At 39.1% G+C, this 11,118-nt stretch overlaps 1 protein-coding gene across 2 annotated transcripts in view; it reads left to right on the top strand.

Moving 5' to 3' along the window:
• The first annotated feature begins 1,131 nt into the window (after positions 1 to 1,131).
• The window catches only part of B3GALT1 (beta-1,3-galactosyltransferase 1), a 526,207-nt gene continuing 516,220 nt past the window's right edge, over positions 1,132 to 11,118 (top strand). For both annotated transcript variants that reach the window (XM_045836629.1, XM_045835835.1), the window contains exon 1: positions 1,132 to 1,198. The gene's annotated coding sequence lies outside the window, so the exon portion shown is untranslated. The remainder of the gene's footprint in view (positions 1,199 to 11,118) is intronic.

Here is an 11,118-nt window from a genome sequence, read left to right as displayed (position 1 = left end):
CAAACACCCTCCCCCACCCATCAAACACGCAAACACACACACACACACACACACACACACAACGCCCCAAAACCTGTACATTCAGATGTGATTCTCCAAAGAAAAAGGAAGCAAGGAAAAAAAAAAAAGGCAAAGGAACTAGGTTGCCTGCTTAAGCTTTCTTTCTTCATTGCTTCTTGAGGCGTTTTGTTTTGTTGGGGAGTGTGTGTGAAAGCGGGGGGGAGCTTATTTGGAGGGCAGGCAGTGAAGGTCCACTCCACCTACAACTTTGAACACATTCCCCCAAGTGCATCTTTCATAGCTCGGTCACACTTCTGGGCTGATTGCTACAAGGCATGGTTCGGAGGCTCAGTACCACTCTTCTCAGCTGCCACAGCTGCCAAAGGGAGAAGGACGGGGGCGCTGTCTGGTGACTAGTTCTCGTGATTCCTTCAAGGCGGCGACCACCTCCAGGGATTCGCTCTCCAGCAACGCCGTTTGTACTCGAGTCCCACGACCGCTAGGCAGGAATGCGGAGATGCTGAACCGCCGAGGCCGAGCCTCTGGGGACAGAGTCACCCCCGGGCGCCCTTTTCGGCTAGCGCGCGGGATTTTGGCAGTTTGAAAACGCCCCAGGCCCCACCTCGGTGGACTAGGCTGTCTCGCCGCACCTAAGGCTCCGGAACTCGGAATCCCCAACCCCACGCCTCTCCCGCGCCTCCCCCATCCCGAACCCCAGCAGCACCGCCGCCTCTCCCGGAAACAAGCTTGCTGAGCAAAGGCGGAGGAAAACCTTGGGCCTTCCGCTCTGATTGGTCTCCCTCCACCTTGCGGGGCGAGTCTGCGATTGGCTGCTGGGCGTTGTCAGTCGCCGCGGCCCGAGCCTTCGCCGGGGGAGCGCAGCAGGGCTCGGGTGCTTCGGCAGCCGCCGCGGCTGCTCGAGCTGGTGCAGCTGGGCGAGCTCGCGCGGGCGCCGCCGCTGCCGCTGCTGCCCACCCCGCCGCGTTGCCCCGTTGCCCGCGCTGCCGGTCTTGCAGTCGGCCGCCGGGGAGGGGCAGCCGAGAGAACAGAGCACTAGGAGGCGGAGGTGGCGGAGAAGTGATGCTGGCGCCGGGCATCCGGGCAGCGGCAGCGGAGCAGCAGCGTCTTTGGGACCCCAGCTGCAGCGTCCCTTTGGCCCGAGGGCCAGCTGAGCTGCAAGAGACCACGCGTTCCGCCGGTAGGTCCGGCCTCGCAGTGCCTGTGAGGCTCCCGGGACCACTGATGTTACCTTTGGTGTTAGGGGGCTCATTGTGCCTGGGGCATCCTGACAAAGGTGTTTGGGACCAGGACAGCGAGTCCGGACGCACTGCTAAGCTGATGCCCGCACCGGTGCCACTCCAGTTCCTGCGTTCTCCCCTTCTCGCTGACAGACTTTGATAGCATGAGGTTGGCTTTGTGTGTGTACATGCATGTGTGGGCACGCGGTTTGGGGCACTTTGCAGGGAGCGAGGTGGATTCCCTCTCGCGTGAGCCGACGTCCTTCAGGGATCTAGGCTGGGGTGGAGTGAATAGCTCTTGACTCAGCGGGAGGGAGAGCGCAAGCAACGCGCGGGGAAGTCCACCGTGGCTCTAACGGGCAAATTGAACTTTATTGCCTTAATGAAAACAAGGAGCTGTGGATCCAGCGCGTCAGGGACAGGGGCATTCACCGAGGGTCCCCAAAGTCCCACTTTGCCCCGGAGACTCAGAGAAGGAGAACACGGGAGGGGAAAGTAACGGTTGGTTACTGCTGGAGAAAAGGACAAAAAAAAAAAAAAAAAGGAGAGTAGAACTAGGCTTGGGGAGTGGCGACTTTGTGTGTGTCTTATGTCCCTTGTAGGAAGCTCACTACACTTTTAGGGAGCGCAGATTTGGGAATAGAGAGAGTCCGCTTTGAGGAGCTGGAGTGGGGCTCGGATGTCAGCATCCCCACAGCACTGCCAAAGCGGGAGGGGCTCCTCTGCGCGTTCAGGTGGTGCCACTCGCCGGTGGTCCGGATCCCGCCGGGAGAGCCCGGGGCAGCTGCGGACTGCCCCGCGGCTCCACCCTCGGAGAAAGTTCCGGCCGGTAGGGGTCTGGACAAGGAGACTTAAAGCACGTAAACCACCAAGTGTAACCGGATTTTCGTACCCTGCTCCCTCCGGTGCCTACACTCTTTTTATTTTAATTAAATTATTTTATTTTATAAAGCCATTGGGAGTTCCATAGTGCTGCAAACCGTTCCGCAGGAGGTGGATTTTTTTGCGCTGCTACAAATGAATGGTGAGGCCGGGCTATGCTCAAATATCCGTAGTTCAGTGCAGTGGCTGCTCGATCTGTCTTCAGGACGCACAAACTTACTCTTGGCGATTGTTTTGTTCGTGGTCACTGTCTCCTTAGGAGTCTCTGGGAGAGTTGTTGAAATACCAAGACACGAAGGAACTGTCCCCACCCTGGTTCAGACGGAGAGGGGCTGTGGTCCTTGTCAGAGGCCATGAGATTGCAGCGGGGCATGGAAGTGGAGAAGGCAGCTCCCTGCTTGCCAGCTAGAATCTTTGCAAAAATAAAAATGGGCTCAATACAGGCAGCACTTTACCTGTTATGTAGCTCCTTAGTCTCTTTCACTGAAAAAATCTTTTGCTCCCAAACACAGCACAGGAAATATCAAAACCAAAACGAAACCCAAACCACAAAAACCACTCGATTAAGCTCATTTCTGATTTGATAAAACAGAAAAAAATTAAAGTCAGACACCTAATAGAAATACTGTTGAAAAATCAGAAGGGAGCTGTCCAAAATGTCAGCATTTCAGGCGAAGTTTTGTTTTTTGTTGTTTGTTTTTAGTAAAGTTTCCATTTTCTCCCAATTTAGAGATATAAATTATTCTGAAGCAGATGACTAACTTACTGGTAAACCAGCAGTGATGTTAGTTTTGTGTCCGAAGATAGTTGCACATTTTTCATCAGTTAATTCGTGAGCTGTAAATGGGATTTTTAGTACTGTTTTAGTTGAACACTTGCTCGTTGCATTTGGGTTAGTAGAAAACTGGTAGTAAATATACTCTTTCTTTGCAGTCATATCTGGTTTAAAAGTCTAGTTTGCTGACAGAATTAGAGTATACCTTGCAGTGGTGGCTGTTACATTCTCATTCAAAATCTATCTGCTGCCGTGTAATTATTTTAATAGTTGCAATAGTTTGGTTGTAACTTTCAAGACTTTATTAAGATTATTAAATACATCAGGCAGTTGATTTTAGTTTTGTGTTTCACTTATGCAATGCTATGAGCCAGTGAAAATACTGTTTTCCCCAACGGGTTGATATGGGGAAAACAGGATTAAAATGTGTTTTGCATGCCTTGACCTGCGTGGCTCAGTTGATTGGGTGTCATTCAAGGTCGCCAGTTGGATTCCTCTTCTTGGGCGCTTGCCTGGGGTTGCAGGTTCCCTACCCAGCCAGGACCAGTAGGAGAGGCACCTGATTGATATTTCTCTCTCACATCAATCTTTCTCTTCCCCTCTTTCTCCCTCCCTGCTCTTCTCTCTCAAAATAAGTAAAATAAAAATCTTTTAAAAATGTGTTATACATTATTAACCAATACTTTTCAAATAACTTTAAATTAAAACTAAGTTACCAGTAACAGCCAATAATAAAAGTGGAATATCTAAAGAAAATTTTAATTGCTTGGCTAAGGACGTGGTTTTTCACATTGCTATCAAGTAACATCTTGTAAATCCACTGCACTATGTACTGAGGTGAGCCACAAGTCTTTAAGCGGAAACAGGGCCTTTTTACTCAATTATAGATTTATTTTTCTGGAGAAGGAGGGACTTTGAGAAATTTTTCACTCAGGTAATTAAATATATATTCAAAGCCATCAGGACAAAATATAGTCAAGTGCAGAGAAATGTGCCAATGAGCATAAATATTAGGATAGAGCAGTAGGGTTTACATCGGACTAAAAGCAGAAAAGAGAGCCTTTGTGCATGGGGGTGGGGCACAGGCTTAGGGGAGTCACAGATAGTGCTAACCACTTAGTTTCTGAAAACAATTCAAGTTCTGCCAGTTCTGCAGATTTACTTCAGTTTAGACTTGTCTGCTGCAGGGCAGCCCGTGAGTGCAGACTGCTTTATTTTCTAGGTGGATTTTAGTAACTCAGGTAAATGTCAACTTGTCAAGACTCTAGGCCATAAATTCACTTTTAGACCTCTCTCAGATTTTAATTTGAATGCTGCATAACTTTTGGGAAAAAATTCCTTATTGAATAGTAATGCAATAATAACATGATCTTAATAAATAAAACATTTATTTTGTCAAGTGGTCATGATTAGAGTTTCTACATTGTTAGGTAAGATAGTGAGGTTTCTTTTATCTTAATATTAATTTGTTTTCATTTAATCATTGATGAATTCATTGTGTGTATGTGTGCAAACTAACACATTTAGGAGAATTAAAAACCTCAGCCAGTTTATTAAGTCTGAAATTCATTTTCATTCCCCTCCTTGGTCCCCCACCTGGAAAGGCTCTCAGAAGAAATATAACCACTCTTCATTAGAAACAAATTCAACAACCCATCCAAAATGATGACTGTACTGTATAAAGCAAAATTATCATCTTCTGAAGTAATCTATTACTAAATAATTATGGTTTATTCAAGTAAAATTTAAGCAATCGTGCTGTGTTCCTACCATGTGCAAGATGCTGTTCTACTTGTTTTATCAGAGAATAAATTAACCAAAGACCCTGGCCCTCATGAAGATCATATTGTATTGGGGTGAAATAATCATAAACAAAAAGCATAATCAATAAAGAACTTATGTACTAACCTGTGTTTTCTAATCCCCCTCACCATCAATCCCATGTTCTCTTTCCATCTCACTTTCACTCCAGTTAATACTTATCTACTCACACCCACAGAAATATACACAAATTAACCTAAAAAGGGAAGATATTTATGGTGATAAAGTAGTATTTGTTAGTCCTGAAGCTATGATCCAAACAACAACACTGTATATGGTAAGGACTAAAGGCAGGAGAGGGATTCAAAGATGATTAAGCAATGAGATGTTAATATAGTGCTTTTTAAAAAATATCTTTAAAGCCAAATTATAATATTTTTCAGAGGAGCCAAAATGAGGAGCCAGAGGAGCCAGAGTACATGGATACTCTCAATGTATTTGTTTTAGATTAACAGCATTTTAAAAGGTACTTGTGACTGTCCGAGTTTGAATCTACATAACCTCATTTAAAGGGGATGAGTGAATTGGAAGTAGTAAGGAAGGATCTAAAAGCGTAATTTTAATGAGAAACATTCTGCTTTTTCCCCATGCAGAGAGACATATTTATGTACCTCTGTGAAAGCTGATCTAAAACTCTAGGGTCTGAGGTCAAAGTTTCCCTAAAGTTTTCATGTTCTCTCCTAATTAAAAAATGCCAAAATAGTTCCAAACTTTCAAAATAAATTTGTCTTTAATTAAAAAATCAACTTGGTGCCCTGGCTGGCGTAGCTCAGTGGATTGAGCGCGGGCTGCGAACCAAAGTGTCGCAGGTTCGATTCTCAGTCAGGGTACATGCCTGGGTTGTAGGCCATAACCCCCAGCAACCACACATTGATGTTTCTGTCTCTCTCTTTCTCTCTCCCTCCCTTCCCTCTCTAAAAATAAATAACTAAAATCTTTAAAAAAAAAAGATTAAAAAAAATCAACTTGGTTATCCAGTCAGTCCAATGGTGGATAAAAACTTGTGATATTTTCCCACATTCTATTCTCTTATGCATAAAACAGTGTGCAATTATGATTCCAGTTTCATTTTCTGTGCTTTCCATTTCATTATTTAGGGTCTTTAGCTTACATCTGAAAAGAATTGCAATCTTTTTTACCCTCATGTGAAGAATGGAAAGTAGCTTGACTTTCAGAAATTGGTTTGTGAAGTATATTTTGAGGAAAGCTAAAATCAGACTCCCAAGAAGGCATACCACATAATGAATTAATGCCAACTTATTCACAAGTTTTCTTATTACAAGCTATTAATGCAGGGTACACAGTGCTAACAGTCATTTCTGAATGGATTTTCATTTCAAGAAAAATCTTCAAGACCGTTGCTTTACAATCCAGGAGATGGGAAAGTCTTCTGATAATGACATCTCAATATTTTACTTATGCAGATTCAAAAATGCACGTACCACCCAGTTAAGCCTTAACCTTTTTCTGCCTGGTTTTTCACCTTTGTACCCCAAATGCAAAACTTTAGGAGAACAGAGTTTTTAAAAAGCAAATAAACCAACTGTTACCACCACTATTACCATATCCAATGTACAAAGTCAACTGTAGCTGATCATGAAACTCTTAGAAGAAAGCTAAACGGAAATCAGATATTTAGAGCTGGGAAGAACCCAGGTCATTTGTCCAACCTCCTCTTTGTAGAAGGAAGAATTTTATTCCAGAAACTTGATATTAGTTATCCAAAGTCAGTTGAAACGAGGGTCAGGTCTTGAAACATTGTTTATTATCTACTAGGTTAATCCCAGGCCAGTAGCCTGTGATTTAGCTATGCATGTGTAAACTGATAATATAAGAAGAAGTGACTTTATCTACCAATTTGTACATGAACCTATTTTATTATACATACTCATAATATTGCAGTGTATTAATATTATGTTGAGATCAAGAAAATGATAAATTGGGATTTATTGAGAGATGTCATTAAGATTTATAGAGCCAGAGGTAAGTTTGCAAATAAAATATTTGTACTTAATTGAGTCATGATGTCTATAGAATTTCTTTTAAATATTTACTAGTAACTACAAAACAGGATTATTTATTTTCCAGAGGTCTTTTGACTTTAAAGTTCTTTGAACATAATTGGGAAGCCATAGGCATTATTTGGCTACTAGAAAATTATAAGTAGACCAAAAGAAAAATAGAAAAAGAAATAAATAATCTGCAAAAAAACAGAAATATATAAGGCCAATAAGCATCTAAAATTTTAAATTAATGATAAAGAGTAAAGGAAAAATTTTTAAATGATAGCACTTTTGAGCATAATAGCAAAGATTATAAATGAAGGTTGAGTCATTTACAAAATTGATGGAGATAGTAAAGATGAAGTGAACTGCGGATTCTTCTAAACTTTTGGAAAGGTTATTCATTGGTGTTTACAGAATTCTTCTGTTGCATGCTACAGAAATTAATTATGACTAACTTAAAGAATAAGATCCATAACAAACAGAAGTTATCTGTAGCTTACAGAATTCAAAAGAAAAGGAGAGGAAACAGAATAGCTACAGAAATCATGGAAAGAGCTGACAAAGTCTTTGCCAGATACCATCATTGTGATGAATCAGCATTGGCCCTTTTCTGACTGTGTGTCAATGTGTTCCAGACTCATGTTTCTAGGAGGACAAGTATGAGTGATCTAGACAGGTTTCGTGCCTGTGCTTTTAGTCAGTGGATCACTAGGGCACCTTGACTGCCACTCTTGCAAGATCATATCCAAAGGAAAATCGGGGACTGTTACCAACAGAAGGGAAAATGGATGCTGTGTGTATAAAAGTCTTCGAAATGTTCGCTTTGTTTTAGTAATACTACTTCTAGAAATTAATTACATGCAATTAATCAGAAATGTGCACAGTTTTATTAAAATGTCATTTATAGTAGTTTGATAGTAAAAATAATCTATTTGGCCAATGATGGGGAAATAATTACATTATGATATATACCATAAAATCATTATGTATTTTATAATGACTTTTCTTTTTTTTTAAAGATTTCATTTATTTATTTTTAGAGAGGGAAAGGAGGGAGAAAGAGAGAGAGAGAGGAACATCAATGTGCAGTTGCTGGGGGCTGTGGCCTGCAACCCAGGCATGTGTCCTGACTGGGAATTGAACCTGCGATGCTTTGGTTCGCAGCCTGTGCTCAATCCACTGAGGTATGCCAGCCAGGAAAATCATGATTTTTAAAGGTTGGCAATAACATTGGAAAAATGCTGATGAAATAATAGTGAATAATCTAGAAGACAAGATTTAATATGAAAAAGGAACTTGCATTCACATATACAAAAGGCTTTGATAAATATTAATATTTGGGGGAGACAGTGAGATTATGGAGGTTTTACTTTTTAAGAATATAAAATAGTTTTTTCTAGGAACAGTCACTACTATAACCATATAAATGCCTTTATTAAAACAAACAAGGGAAAGATGACTGGAGAAATGATAGTACCTTTGACATTCAGGCAACTATATTGGAAGCAAAATATTGGACTGATATGCTTCATTTGGAAAGGAAAGGAGCTAATAGTACAATATCCCTTTTTCCACATTAAGTTACTATATATCAAACAAAATTTTATCCATTTCCTACTTGAAATAGTTTTCAGGAGTCATTTTGGACTTTGCTTTTTAAATCTTTATCTCAGTATAATAGAATTTTAAATGTACTTGAATTTTATGACCCAACTAAAGGATTATTATTGGCATGGCAGATTAAAAAAGAATATAAATAATTACATGTATTGATATGTGTATGTATCTCATCAGTAACCCTGATAATTCTCATTAGCTCAAGATGAAATTGAGACATGAGCTGTTATATCCTAAGAAGATAAAGTATAGCCTGGCCCAGTTATTTATTAAATACAATGAAAGATTCTGTTAAATTTGGTTATAATAAAGTAGAAAATGATGCTACCTTATATAAATCAGAAAGTAAGTATAGCTGACTGTTTTGAGTATTTTATTTCTCTTGGTTCATACTTACAGCTCAAAAATAACTTCCAAAGAACAAAGTCATCTACATATAGGAATGGGTGGAATTTTCCTGGAAGCATAAATGCATTGTTATTGTAACACATTTTTGAGAACAGTTTACTCTGGCATATTGGCTGAGTTCGGTACAGGGTGATTTTGATGATCTCATAAATTATACTTGAATAAATAATGCAGCTATTGGAAAAAAACAGAAGAGGAAGAAGAAAATTGGTTCCCTCTAATAGCCATTGCCTTCTTGTCACTCATGGGATCTGCAATCTGTTAGCTATACAAAGCAGTATACTTTTAAACTTGTTTCCCTATTTTTATATAAACATTAACATTTTATACATGTTTTTCTTACTGCTCATATAACTTAACAATCTTGGAGGCATGTCAAAGTTGATACATAAGGATTTTCCTCATTTATTTTTGCAACTCTGTGGTATTACATTTGTTGAAAGTACCATAACATTATTTGGCAGCCCCCTTCTGATGAACTATTATATATATTTTTTCAATTCTTTGGGGCAATACAACCAGTGTTGCCATGACTATTCTTGCACACATAATATAATGCCAACTTATTCACATTATATCATGTGTGTAAGAATCTGTAGGACCTCGAAGTAGACTTGTTGGATTATTTGAATGTGTATGTGTCTTTGTTTATTTTCATATTTGAGTTTCTTTCTTTCTTTGTCTCCAGGTGCATAATTAATAGTGCTGTGTTGGATTGGATCAGACTTGGATTTGTGACATTTCTCTAGAGACCCCTGACCAGGTTGATGCTTATCTAACAACATGCTTTGTGTGTATGCAGTTTTTTGTGAACTCATCTTGTTTGGTGATTTTCCAGCATCTCTTAACCGTATCGATCACACAGGTAGCCACTAGAGTAGGAGCTTTTGTCAAATTGTTCCTTACTTTCAGATATTCTCCTTTCTGATCCTCTGCTCTACTAGACTAAAAAATTATATGAACAATATTGAGGATTTGTTACTCATCTACTAAATGACAATATTAAAAATAATCATGTCCCATTTTGGCAAGGATGCACTGAATCTGGGGCTTTCAGAAACTGTTTGTCACAATTAAAATTGGCACAACTCTTCTGAAAAGCAATTTGGCAGTATATAGAGAAAAACATAAAAATATTCATACTGTCTGATCCATTAATATTCCTTCTGGGAATGTATCCTAAAAAAATGGTATAAAATATGGAAAGGATCATATGTTTAAAGATGTTGATGGAAATGTTATATGTAATAAAATCAGAAGCAATTCATATGGTCAATAATACTCTGAAGCACATACATTTGAGGATACTATGCAACCATTAAAAGTAAATATGAGGATTATAATAAAATAAAAATATATAAGCTATAATATCTCTTGGGGAAAATGAACTACACAATTATATACCAGCCCTACCATAGCTAGGCCAAAAAAAAAAAACAACAAAACAACAACAACAAAAAACCTATGAACACTGAAATTATAAATGTGCTAAAAAATGGTAGGGTAATAGGTGATTCCTTCCCCATCCTTTTATCTCTAGTTTTCAAGAATATTTTATGACATTTCAAAATTTTAAAATGAAAAAAATACACAACTAGATTTTTCCTTTTGCTTTTAATAATTTGGACTGAATATAATAGCTTTTGATGGTTCTAACTTCTTTGCTACTATTTAGTGATGCGAGATTTTTCATCTTCTCTTGTCTGTGCCTCTGAGTTCATCCTAGAGTTTGCAAAGCAATGCACCTTGTCTTCAAAAGTTCTCTCTCATTCTCTTTTATATAGTGAGACATCTTAATCACTGAACCTTCTTTTAATCTCATTTCTCATGATAGATATTCTTTCTCTTTTGGAAGAACAAATTCTAATATTTTGAACCATCCTCTATTTTTATATTTTGCCTCTAGCCAACTTCTCTGACTTAATCTCCTAACACTGTCCCCTTTGCTAACTAAGCTCTTATCATACTGATCTTTTTCTATCTCAAAAACACTAAACTCACTCAGACTGTCTCCTAATTCTTTATTAAGTACTACATGTTTTATTAAAATATACTCAGGGAAAGTGAGTAACATGACAAAAAAATCATAATATAAATATACTTACACCATGTAATAGACACTAGGTAAGATTGCCCATAGGAGTTGTTCATCTTTAAGAAGAAGCAAATGACTAAATATAATTAGAAAAAATGTTTTTAAACATATGAGTTGATTTGTTAACTTAAAGTGAAGAAGGAAGGAATAATGTGAGGTGTGTATTTTCTCTACTAACTCTTCATAAAATGAATGCAGTGGCATTATCTCTATTGAAATATGTCTTATATCAAAGACTATCTTGCTATCTTTGCGCAGTTGATTATCACTTTATGT

Source organism: Phyllostomus hastatus, unplaced genomic scaffold (assembly GCF_019186645.2).
Source record: "Phyllostomus hastatus isolate PE091 unplaced genomic scaffold, TTU_PhHast_1.1 phas_contig_1, whole genome shotgun sequence".
NCBI classification, from domain to species: Eukaryota; Metazoa; Chordata; class Mammalia; order Chiroptera; family Phyllostomidae; genus Phyllostomus; species Phyllostomus hastatus.
Note: the sequence above shows the minus strand (reverse complement) of the source record. Positions and strands in the feature narration are given on the sequence as shown.